Below are 13003 nucleotides of genomic sequence, written 5' to 3'. Positions count from 1 at the left end.
GCAGATCATCACAGTACTGAACTATGTTACATGAAGGGTGTTTAGCCAGGAATGGGGCGAGGTCCCTTTTTAACTGGCTGCCAAAAATCTCGGGTGCACAGGTAAGTCCTTGTGGGACAACGGTCCAAAGGTATTGAGCTTTGTAGTGGGTATCTGGGTCCTCCCACTCAAAGGCAAACAGTCTCTGCTATTAACTTGTTAATTTGTCTTAGATCCTGGACCAACCGATAATGCCCATTAGGCTTAGGCACCCCCATTATTGGAGTATTGTATGGGGACGTGTCTTCCTTTAACCACCCGCACTGCAAGAACTTTTGAATCAGGGGTTTTACCCCGATCCGAGTGGTTAACTTAAGGGGGTATTGTCGAATTCGGACTGGGCTGCTTCCCTCCTTAAGGAAAATATGCACTGGTGTAGCATTCCGGGCTCGAGCGACGCCTCCCTCCTCTGCCCAAACCTCAAGGTTAACCCCTGACAGCTGGCTTTCTTCATTCCTCCCCCGATACTCCGGGAAGTGATTTCCAGCGCTTATCAGGGCCATCTGGTAATTTGAGGACTGCTGCTTAGGGATTCTAACTTCCATAGTCCCTTTATCAAACGAGATTTCTGCCTGTAATTTAGTAAGAATATCTCGTCCGAGCAGCGCGATGGGGCATGAGGGGCTGCAAACAAATTGGTGGGAAATTTGGCGGTCCCCTACCTTTACTAGGAGAGGCAAAGTTTTTTCCAAAGCTGTAGTTTGTCCCTCTATCCCCTGTACCATGGCACATTCCCGAGCTCTACCTCGGGGAGCCTTACTAAGGGGGAGCAAACTAAGAGTGGCCCCAGTGTCAATAAGGGCTTCAATTGGGCGGCCCTCCACATTAATTTTTACCGTGGGATCCAGACTGGCAGCTTGCGCAGCCAGGAGGGGCCGCTGGGTCCCTCGGCTTCCCTATGGGGAAGATCCCTCCCCCGAACGTCCCGTGTTGTTGTAAAGGATGGGAAGGGACGGGGTTTTGTTTTTACGTTCCTTTCCCATGGCCTGTCGCCGGGGGCATTCATTCTTCCAGTGCCCCTCTTCCCTACAGATAGCGCACTGGTTTCGACCCAGGCGGGGGTCCCGTCCCCTCCCAGGTGGCCCTGGCTTCTCCTTAACCTTGTCCCCCCTTTCTGCATATCCTTCTCTCAGGGCCATGGCCAAAACACGGGCCCCTTTCTTTCGCTCCTCATCATCCCTCCGATCATAAACCTTCATGGCTATTTCTAAAAGTTCCTCTATATTCTTGCCCGAAGCCCCTTCCAATTATATAGCTCACTAGTGGTAAAGGGAACATATACCATAGTGAGATTACCCTCAGGGGCTACAGTTTCCCGCAGTGGACACAAATAATTCTGTTGCAGGGGCCCTTGGAGTACCGGGCCACCCTTGCTCCTGGTGTGGTTAGACACCGGGGAGCTCAGAGAGATCGGAGGGGGCTCCCGTTTGGAAAAATCCTGGTTGCTTGGCTCACCCCTTTCAGCTGAGGCATTATCCTCAGAGATGTGGGGGGGGGATTTCAATTGAGGGTACCGGAGCCGGGAGGCCAGGATACAAAGGGGGAGGGGGCATAGGATCAGGGGCAGAAGGAATCACAGTCGGAGGACAGGATTTCTTAACAGGGGGACAGGATTTTCTAACAGGGGCACGGGCCATTAAGGTTTTAATAGTTTGTATTTTACACTTCTGTAACCATGGGGGAGGATTGGCTACGAGGTCCTGCCATATATCTATATAGGGATATTGGTCCCAATGCCCATCCTGGGTCACAATGCTATGCACTGCTTGTACAATCTCTGGCTTGAGTGTTCCCCCCTCGGGCCATTCCACCCCAAAGGTTGTCCACTCAAGAGTACAAAATCTTACAAGATTGTCTTTACATAATACAGTTCCATAATCAGCCTGGCGTCTAAACGCCTTCCAGTTTTCCAGCATACACCCCAGGGGCGTACTGGAGAAGGTGCTTTGTCCGGACCCCATTATGTTCTACCCAGGGGTTTGTTCAAGACAAAGATATCAAGGGGTTTTTAGGGATCTAGTTTTAACTCAGATATCCGCTGGGCCACGAGGTTCGGCTGACCCCCCTTGCAATCAAGATATCCTGGTCACCGGGTTTCCCCTCGCAGGAGTCTTGGGGCGGCTGAAGTCAGCTTAAGCCTCAGACCTGTCAGCAGCACTCATTCATCTTTCACACAGATCCTTTAATCAGTTACAATCTCTGTTTCCAACACACCATTAAGAGGAGAAACAAGATTACCCTTCCTATAAACAAGAGTAATCCCTGAGGTTGCTCCAAGTCCCAATAATTGTTAAAAACGGCCCATGGACTTGTGGAGTTAGTTACGTTACTCATTGGCTGTTATTTGCTTACCCTTTAACCAAAAACACAACAACAAGACATTTACAAAGCTACAATAATGTTAACATACCTTCCCGTATACAGGCTGCCTAGGGGATTTCCACTGTCCAACCCACACCTCGGGGGCGTTATTCCTCAAACCCAGGAGGTAAACGCACTTACCGCCCGAAGTGGCCGCGTCCGGCAGTCAGACTTCCCCTTCTTCTGAAGCCGTCTTGCTTCCGTGTCCTTCAGAGTTCTCTTTAGAGAGGACACAGCCGCCCCGGCCGATTGTGACGATCCGAGGCCCGAGCAAACCAACCGCTCGAGGTGGCCACTCCTCGGAATCGCCCTCGGCCGTCGGTCAGTGCCCTCTACAGGGAGAGAAGTCCCTTCGTGGTCGCCATTTGTTAGCCAAATGGGCTCGTTTCCCCCTGGAGCTGCCCAATTACCCCAAGGAGGCACGGGAGTCTAGAAGACGGCTTCAAGTTCTTTATTGATCAGTCAGCTGAGCGGGTGTCCCCCTCGACTCATGCCAGAGGGAGGAGCACACCTTACAAGCGTAGAGCAAGCCTTTTTATACCCAGTAACAAATGACTTAACGTGCATACATTCTGCTGACCTATGGAATTTTTAAATTCCCTTTTAGGGGTATATAGAATACATCTGTTGGGGCCGTAAATAGGATACATTTGTTGAGCCTCTTTGATTGATTGTCTTGCTATATGTTCATATATGGGAAAGGGAGTTTATGGCCATGGGGAACAGCTGAAATAATAGGCGAGTATTTGGCCTTTGTTCTAACACTCCTAGTCCCCAGCCAGCTCCAAACTGAAACCCCCTCCAGCCCCTCCTTTCTGGCCTCTTTGTCTTCCACCCCACCCCACCCCCAACCAGGAGGTCACCTGACCTCTTTGTTATCCCACACCTTTAGCATCCCCTTGCAGGGGGGAAGGGCCTGGCCATTAGTTGCTAGGCGACAAAGGGTCGGCCAGAAACTGAGGCACCCACACAGTATTCAGAGGGAACATTAAGAACAGTCCCACTTCGTCACACCCTTCCCTCCTGTGAGCAATTGGTCAGGCTGTGACAATGCGGTTCTGGTGGAACCCAACTGAGAGTGCCAACTCAGGACAAATTGCTCAAATAGGGCAGTTACAGCCCAAGGCTGGGGGTTTTTCCACCTCTAAGGCAAACCAAACCAGCCAGACTAGGAGGACTTCGGTCTCACCCCCTGGCTAACCGCAAGTCTCACAAGCAATCTCCTTAGACACCCCAGTTTCCCAGTATTACCACCAGTGCCGCTCGTTATGGGGACAAATGATTATGAAAACCAATACCCCAGTAAAAGAAAAAGGTTCTCCTGATCCCAAAGGACCAAGCCCCAGACCCAGGTCAATATACAAATCAGATCTTACCCACAAATCACGCTGTTGCCAATCCTTTAGAATCTAAAATCTAAAGGTTTATTCATAAAAGGAAAAAGATAGAGATGAGAGTTAGAATTGGTTAAATGGAATCAATTACATACAGTAATGGCAAAGTTCTTGGTTCAGGCTTGCAGCAGCGATGGAATAAACTGCAGGTTCAAATCAAGTCTCTGGAATACATCCCCCGCTGGGATAGGTCCTCAGTCCTTTGTTCAAAGCTTCAGCTTGTAGCAAAGTTCCTCCAGAGGTAAGAAGCAGGATTGAAGACAAGATGGAGATGAGGCATTAGCCTTATATAGTCTTTTCCAGGTGTAAGAACACCTCTTTGTTCTTACTGTGGAAAATTACAGCAAAATGGAGTCTGGAGTCACATGGGCCAGTCCCTGCATACTTTGCTGAGTTACAAGGCGTATCTGCCTTCTCTCAATGGGTCCATTGTATAGCTGATGGTCCTTAATGGACCATCAAGCAGGCTAGGCAGAGCTAACACCATGTTGTCTGGGATGTCACCCAGCAGCATAGCCTAAGTTTGAAATGCAGATAGTATAGAGCCAATATTCCTAACTTCAACTACAAAATTGATACATACATATAGACAGCATAATCATAACCAGCAAACCATAACCTTGTCTTAGACACCCCATTTGACCCCCTTTACACAAGATCTGGGTGCCACTATAGGACCTTGGTTGCAACAATGATCTACATGGTCCCAGAGTATATCAATAACGTCACACCCCCAACACAAAATTGATGCAGGAAGGGATGTCACAAACATCACTGACTGCATCCTAAGAGCTCTCCCTTCTGGACAATGCATCAGCTACAATATTTTCCTTTCCCCTTATGTGGACTATATCCATTTCATACTCCTGAAGGGCTAAACTCCAACGCAGCAACCTGGAGTTGTTGCCCTTGGCCCTGTGCAGCCAGACCTGAGGGGCATGATCACTCAACACAGTGAATTTTTTATTGTACAAATAGGGCTTAAGTTGCTTGACAGCCCAGACAATGGCATAACATTCCTTTTCAATGGTAGCGTAATTTTGCTCAGTGGGGGACAATTTCTTACTTAGAAATACTATGGGATGTCTCTTCCCTCCTTCCCCCTCTTGCATTAGCACTGCCCCCAGCCCAATATTGGAAGCATCTGTACATAGTAAAAAAGGCTTTTCGAAATCTGGGCTGGCCAAAACAGGCTCTTTGGCCAAAGCGCTCTTTATGCTTTGAAAACCCTGCTCACAGGCCTCCGTCCACAGCACCCGGTCTGCTTTTTCCTTTTTCATCAGGTCTGTGATGGGAGCAACAATGTCGCTGAATCCCTGCACAAATCTCCTGTAATAGTTGGCCAGACCAATGAAGGATTGGACCTGCTTTTTAGTTCTAGGGGTTGGCCAGTTTTTAATGGCCTCTACCTTTACAGGCTCTGGGCGCAGTTGCCCATTGCCCACCCTGTGCCCCAGGTAGGTCACCTCAGCAGCTCCCATTCTGCATTTAAAAAGAAGAACAGGAGTACTTGTGGCACCTTAGAGACTAACAAATTTATTAGAGCATAAGCTTTCGTGGACTACAGCCCACTTCTTCGGATGCATCCGAAGAAGTGGGCTGTAGTCCACGAAAGCTTATGCTCTAATAAATTTGTTAGTCTCTAAGGTGCCACAAGTACTCCTGTTCTTCTTTTTGCGGATACAGACTAACACGGCTGTTACTCTGAAACTTGTCATTCTGCATTTAGAAACCTTAACCATTAGATTGGCCTCCCTGAGCCAGTGCAGCACGATCCCTATGTGGTTCAGGTGATCTTGCCACGAACTGCTGAATACGACCAGGTCGTCTATATAGGCCTTCGCAAAAGATTCTAATCCCCATAGGACCTCATTTATAAGTCTCATGAACGTAGCCCCTGAATTTCGCATCCCAAAGGGCAGCACTTTGAACTCATATAGGCCCGATTCCACTATGAAAGCGGATTTTCCTTGTGCCTCGGCATCTAGGGGTATTTGCCAGTACCCCTTAGTCAGGTCCAGGGTGCTTATAAACCTTGCCCCTCCCAGTGTATCCAGTAGATCCTCTATTCTGGGTGTGGGGTAAGGGTCAGGCTGGGTGATAGCATTTAGCTTCCTGTAATCCACACAAAACCTCATGGTCTTATCCTTTTTTGGCACCATCACAATGGGAGAAGCCCTGGGGCTCTGGGATCTGGTGATTATTCCCATTCTCAACATGCTTTCCACCTCTTCCTGGATCTGTCTTTGCATCTCTCCCTTGGCCCTATAAGCTCTGCTAGGGGCTGGGCGGGGACCCACCATCTGAATGGAGTGTGTCATCCTATCTGTGAGCCCTGGCCTATTGGAGAATGTTCGCTTATGGTGTCTTAACAGCATCAGCAGTTCCTTCCTTTGGGGGGGGTTAAATCCTCCCCCATCTCAATGCTCTCGAGAGGCGTCTCCTCCTGGCTTTCAGCAACCATGTCAATTAAAGGGGCAGACCCTGCCTCTTCCTCAGCATAACAGATTGTGTTCACATTTACCTCCCTTGAATGGTAAGCCTTCATTCTGTTCACATGCACTGTCTGCACACTTCCCTGGACCTGGGGCTTCCTCACATCATAGGTAACCTCATTAATCCTTTCCACTACCTCCATGGGTCCAGACCAAACATCTTTCATTTTGTTCTTCCGGACAGGATCTAGCACCAACACCATGTCCCCTATTTCAAAAGCTCTCTCTTTAGCATCTCTGTCATACCAGGCTTTCTGAGTATCCTGGCTCTCTTTCAGATTCTGCTCAACCAACTTCATCATCTCCTGCAAACTCTCCTTGAATTGAGCCACATACTCGGCCACTGGCTGCTCTGCCTCCTCCACATTACCTTCCCACGAGTCACGAACCAAATCTAGGGGCCCCCGGACCTGCCTCCCATAGAGCAGTTCAAAGGGAGCAAATCCTGTAGACTCTTGGGGCACACTCCTGTATGCATACAATAGATACGGCAGCATAACATCCCAGTCATTCTGGCGTCTATCCACATACATTTTCAACATAGACTTCAGGGTTCCATTGAACCTTTCCACTAGACCATTAGTCTGGGGGTGGTAGGGAGCGGCTTTCAGGTGCTTCACCCCACATAACTCCCACAACTGTTTGAAAACCACAGACATAAAGTTAGACCCACGGTCAGACGATATTTCCTTGGGAAAACCCACTCTGCTAAAAATAGAGAACAAGGCCACTGCCACTGTCTCTGCCTCGATATTAGCCAATGCTACAGCCTCCGGATATCTGGTAGCAAAATCTACCAACACCAGGATGTATTTCTTCCCATTTCTGGAAGGTTTAGGGAGTGGCCCCACAATATCCACAGCTACTCTGGCAAAAGCCTCCCCAATAATGGGCAGAGGCTGGAGGGGCACCTTGCTAGGCCCCCTTAACCCCTTACGCTTCTGGCACAGCTCACAGCTCCTGCAGTAATCTCTCACCGACCCAAAAAGGTGAGGCCAGTAGAAATTCTGCTCTAGCCTGTCACACGTTTTGCCTATACCCAGATGTCCTGCAAAGAGACTATCATGAGCCAACTTCAACAAATCATTGCGGTAACTCTCAGGTACCACAAGCTGTTTGCGAGCTGCTGCTTGGGAATTCTTCCTTTCCCTAGGCGGTTCCCTATACAACAGCCCATCCTGCATAAAAAACCTGCCTCTCTCTTCACAGGCCGGGACCTGACTCTGAGCATCATTCCTGGCCCTCTCTAGAGATACATCACTCTGCTGAGCCACAATGAATTCACTCTGGGTTTTGTTTGGATTCAGAATCATCTCTGATACTTCAGACAAACCCTCACCTGATCCATCTTGAGAGGCACTCTCTGTCTGTTTGCTGCCCCACTCACTGCCATCAGTCAGGGTATCTGCCACAGCCCCAAATTCTTTCTGTGACCTGGTCACTACATTCACTTGGCCAGGCGCCCTCAATATGTTATTTCCTACCAACACATCAGCTGGAATCAAATCCCGGACAGCAGCCTTCACATCCCCTTTAAAGCCATCCCACTCCAGGCAGATTCTAGCCATCGGCAGGTCCACAGAATACTCGGATAACGCCACTACCGTCACATACTCCCCCGGCAGCATGTCCTCCGGCTTCACCAGATGTCCCTTGACTATAGTTACATCCGAGCCAGTGTCTCGCCATCCCGTGCATTCAACATCATTGACCTTTGCCTCCATGATAAACCTCTCACTCCCCTGCCATGCCTCAGTCCTGACATAACTAGTGAGCTTATCACCTCCTCCCATGCCACTGGAGACGATGGGGTTAACATTAGCTACTGCTGTGCTTGCACCTGAACTTAAGGTGGAGCTGTTGTGGCTTGGTTCAGCCTGAGTGCTCAGGGTAATGGAGTTGGCATTTATCGTGGCATTTGGGGTTGCTGGCTTTGGGCTGCCCTTCAGGGTCGGGCAGTCTGGTCTCATGTGGCCCAGCATACCACAGTGATAGCATGTAACCTGTTCCATCCTGGGATGAGAGTTCCTACCCTCCGGGCCCCCTTGAACTCCTCTAGAAGAGTCAGGGCCAGGTTTACTTTTAAATCCTTCCCTCCTCTTGAACTGGGGAGAGTGGTGATTAGTTTTCCCCAGGGTTTTACACCCTTCTCGAGCCCTGTTTTGGGTATGGGCATCCGCAATCTCTGCTGCCCGTAGGACTGACTCAGGGTCCCTATCACACACAGCTGCTCTCACATGGTCAGGCACAATATCTAAGAACTGATCCAAAGTTATCAAATCCAGCAGTTTTTCAAAATTCCCATGCGCCTTGGCTCCCACAACCCACTTTTTAACAAAACCCATCAGCTTATGAGCACATTCCACAAAAGTACAATCCTTAGACATTTTAAACTCTCTAAACTTAACTCTGTAAGATTCAGGAGTAACCTTGAATCGCCTTAACACAGAATCTTTAAACCGTCCATAATCCAAGGCTTCTTGTTCCCCCAAGTCATTAAATACCTCCCTGGCTTTTCCAGTCAGTCTGGTCAGCAGGACAGGCATTCGCTGACCCTCAGGGATCTGGTACAGATTGCAGAGGCGTTCAAAGGTAGACAAAAACTCCTCTATATCCTCAGTATCGTTGTAAATGGGACACATCCTTTCCCAGTTTTTCTCATGGCGGGGGGGAAGTGGAGTACCAGGTGGGGATGACTTTCTCCGCTCTTCCATTACTTGGAGCTGAAGTCTGGCCGTCTCCTGTTCCATCTTGTGAGTCTCCTGCTCAGCAGCGAGCAGCTCTAGACGTCCCTTACGAGCTCTCTCTTCTCTCTCATCAGCCTCCTTCTCTCTCTCTTTCTAATTCTGCTATTTTTTGCTTCTCCAGCAATCGAAGATCTGCTAGCTTCTGTTCATGCTCAAATTGCAGTTTACTTGTCGCCTTTTGCACTCTATTTTTTTCTGCATCTTCTGTAGCCTCAGGTAAGGGCTGTGCTCTTGCCCCCTGATCACTGGCTATTAACAGATTTCTCAGTTCTTGATTTGTAGCTTTCTTTCTAAAGCTTATCCTCTTTTCTGAACACAGATTTTCCAGGGCTTTTTTGCCAAGTCCCTCATATACTCTTTGCTCAGCCATTGCAGCAGCTCTTTAACCAACAAAACTCTCAATCCCAAAATTCAAATTTGGATAGCGTGGGGTTCTGACCCAAAGCTTGATTGACCTGGTTCTGTGGATCCAAGCACGACTACGCCACTGTGAGAATGCGGTTCTGGTGGAACCCAACTGAGAGTGCCAACTCAGGACAAATTGCTCAAATAGGGCAGTTACAGCCCAAGGCTGGGGGTTTTTCCACCTCTAAGGCAAACCAAACCAGCCAGACTAGGAGGACTTCGATCTCACCCCCTGGCTAACCGCAAGTCTCACAAGCAATCTCCTTAGACACCCCAGTTTCCCAGTATTACCACCAGTGCCGCTCGTTATGGGGACAAATGATTATGAAAACCAATACCCCAGAAAAAGAAAAAGGTTCTCCTGATCCCAAAGGACCAAGCCCCAGACCCAGGTCAATATACAAATCAGATCTTACCCACAAATCACGCTGTTGCCAATCCTTTAGAATCTAAAATCTAAAGGTTTATTCATAAAAGGAAAAAGATAGAGATGAGAGTTAGAATTGGTTAAATGGAATCAATTACATACAGTAATGGCAAAGTTCTTTGTTCAGGCTTGCAGCAGCGATGGAATAAACTGCAGGTTCAAATCAAGTCTCTGGAATACATCCCCCGCTGGGATGGGTCCTCAGTCCTTTGTTCAAAGCTTCAGCTTGTAGCAAAGTTCCTCCAGAGGTATGAAGCAGGATTGAAGACAAGATGGAGATGAGGCATCAGCCTTATATAGTCTTTTCCAGGTGTAAGAACACCTCTTTGTTCTTACTGTGGAAAATTACAGCAAAATGGAGTCTGGAGTCACATGGGCATACTTTGCTGAGTTACAAGGCGTATCTGCCTTCTCTCAATGGGTCCATTGTATAGCTGATGGTCCTTAATGGGCCATCAAGCAGGCTAGGCAGAGCTAACACCATGTTGTCTGGGATGTCACCCAGCAGCATAGCCTAAGTTTGAAATGCAGATAGTATAGAGCCAATATTCCTAACTTCAACTACAAAATTGATACATACATATAGACAGCATAATTATAACCAGTAAACCATAACCTTGTCTTAGACACCCCATTTGACCCCCTTTACACAAGATCTGGGTGCCACTATAGGACCTTGGTTGCAACAATGATCTATATGGTCCCAGAGTATATCAATAACGTCACACAGGCTACTCCCTACTCCTCCTCCACCCTGCCCCTCCTGATGTGGGCGGTTGTGAATGCTGGACTCGATGGGGCTGGTGGTTGGCAAACCCACAGTGCTTACAGCAGAGCCAGCAACCACCTCTTCCTGACCTATACCAGCCCCAAGGCTGGCTCTGCCCCACAGAGCAACCTCATGGCCCTCTCCTCCTCCTGTGTGCCCCCAGCCCTCTCTCCCCTCCCCCTTCTCTGCCCCCAACCCTCTCTTTTCTCCACCCCTGATCTGCCCCTGCCCTCTCTCTCTCTTTTCCCCCGCCCGCCTGCCCCTGGCCCTCTCTGGTCTCCTCCCTGTATGCCCCCTGCCCTCTCTCTTTTCCCCCGTCATCTTCCACCGGACCTCTCTCCCCTCCTCCATCTGCCCCCAGCCCTCTCTCTTCTCCCCACATGTGCCCCTGGCCCTCTCTCATCTCCCACTCTCTGCCCCCAGCCCTCATTCTTCTCCCCCGCCCGCCTGTCCCTGGCCCACTCTCTTCTCCCACCCCCCATCTTCCCCTGCCCCTCTCTCTTTTACCCCCTGCCCGCCTGCCCCCAGCCCTCTCTGGCCTCCACCTTGTCTGCCCCTGGCCCTCTCTCTTCTCCCACGCCCCCATCTGCCACCGGACCTCTCTCTTTTCCCCTGCGCGCCTGCTCCCAGCCCTCTCTGGTCTTCTCTCTGTCTGCCCCCAGCCCTCTCTATCCTCCCCCCATCTTCTGCCGGCCCTCTCTCTGCTGCTGGGGGCAGCACGCAGAGCCCAATTGCCGCCACTATGCCTACGAGCTGGAGGGACATGTTGCCGCTTCCTGGGAGCCACCTGGGGTGAGCGCCTCCTGGAGCCTGCACTCCAAACCCCCTCCTGTGCCTCAGCTCCCAGCCCATCCCATCTCCTAGAACTGGAAGGGACCTTGAAAGGTCATCGAGTCCAGCCCCCTGCCTTCACTAGCAGGACCAAGTACTGATTTTGCCCCAGATCCCCAAGTGGCCCCCTCAAGGATTGAACTCACAACCCTGGGTTTAGCAGGCCAACGCTCAAACCACTGAGCTATCCCTCCCGCCCTGAGCCCCCTCCTGCACCTAAACTCCCTCCCAGAGCCCACACACTGAACCCCCTCCTGCACCCCAACCCCCTCATCCCCAGCCCCACCCCAGAGCCCACATCCCCAGCTGGAACCTCACCCCCCTCCCACCCCAACCCCCTGCCCCAGCCCGGTGAAAATGAGCAAGTGAATGAGGGTGGGTGAGAACGAGCAACAGAGGGAGGGGGGATGGAGTTAGAAGGGGCGTGACTTGGGTGGGGCTTCAGGACAGGGGCGGGGCAGGGGGTGGGGCAAGGTTGTTCAGTTTTCTGCAAATAGAAAGTTGGCAACCCTACTGTCCCCAGCCCTCTATCCTCCACTCCCCCTTCCAGCCCGCTGCCCAAACCACTCCCCTCCTGACTCCTACAGCTCTGCCTTGCCTCCTCTAACCAGGGCACAGCAGCCTCTGGCGGCCAAAGGAGGAACTACAGGTTGCTCTGGCAAAATTCCTGGACCACTTCTGGCTGTCCAGAGATCAACAGCCTCTAAACTAGGGGTGGGCAAACTATGGCCCAAGGGCTGCATCCGGCCCTCCAGACATTTTAATCCGGCCCTCGAGTTCCCACCGGGGAACGGGTTCGGAGACTTGCCTCACTCCATGCGGCTCCTGGAAGCAGCGGCATGTCCCACCTCCGGCTCCTACGCATAGAGGCAGCCAGGGGGCTCCATGCACTGCCTCTGCCCCAAGCGCATTCCCCCGCAGATCCCATTGGCTGGGAACTGCGGCCAATGGGGGCTGCAGGGGTGACGCCTGCAGACGGGGAAGTGCACAGAGCTGCCTGGATGTACCTCCACATAGGAGCTGGAGGGGGGACATGCCGCTGCTTCTGGGAGCTGCTTTAGATAAGCGCCGCCTAGAGCCTTCATCCCTGACCCCCCTCCAGTGCCCCAACCCTCTGCCCCAGCCCTGATCCCCCTCCCACGCTCTGAAGTCCTCGGTCCCAGCCTGGAGCACCCTCCTGCACCGCCAACCCCTCATCCCCAGCCCCACCTCAGAGCCCAAACCCCCAGCCAGAGCCCTCACCCTCTCCCACACCCCAACCCCCAATTCTGTGAGCATTCATAGCCTGCCAATTTACATAACCAGATGTGGCCCTTGGACCAAAAAGTTTGCCCACCCCTGCTCTAAACTCTGCCCCGTGGGGCGAGGGGGGGCAGCAGCGAAGGGCAGGAGGCTGGGACTCGTCCTCACCTAGCTCAGCTCCCTCCACCCCCAATGGGCTAGGCCTTTCCCAGAGTGCCCATAGGGAGGGAGCAGGTGGCTGAGCAGCTATTCCCCCCCAGAGCACCCTGCACAGGCACCCCACACAACTCGCA

Source organism: Malaclemys terrapin, chromosome 8, assembly GCF_027887155.1.
Source record: "Malaclemys terrapin pileata isolate rMalTer1 chromosome 8, rMalTer1.hap1, whole genome shotgun sequence".
Classification (NCBI taxonomy): Eukaryota; Metazoa; Chordata; order Testudines; family Emydidae; genus Malaclemys; species Malaclemys terrapin.
Note: the sequence above shows the minus strand (reverse complement) of the source record.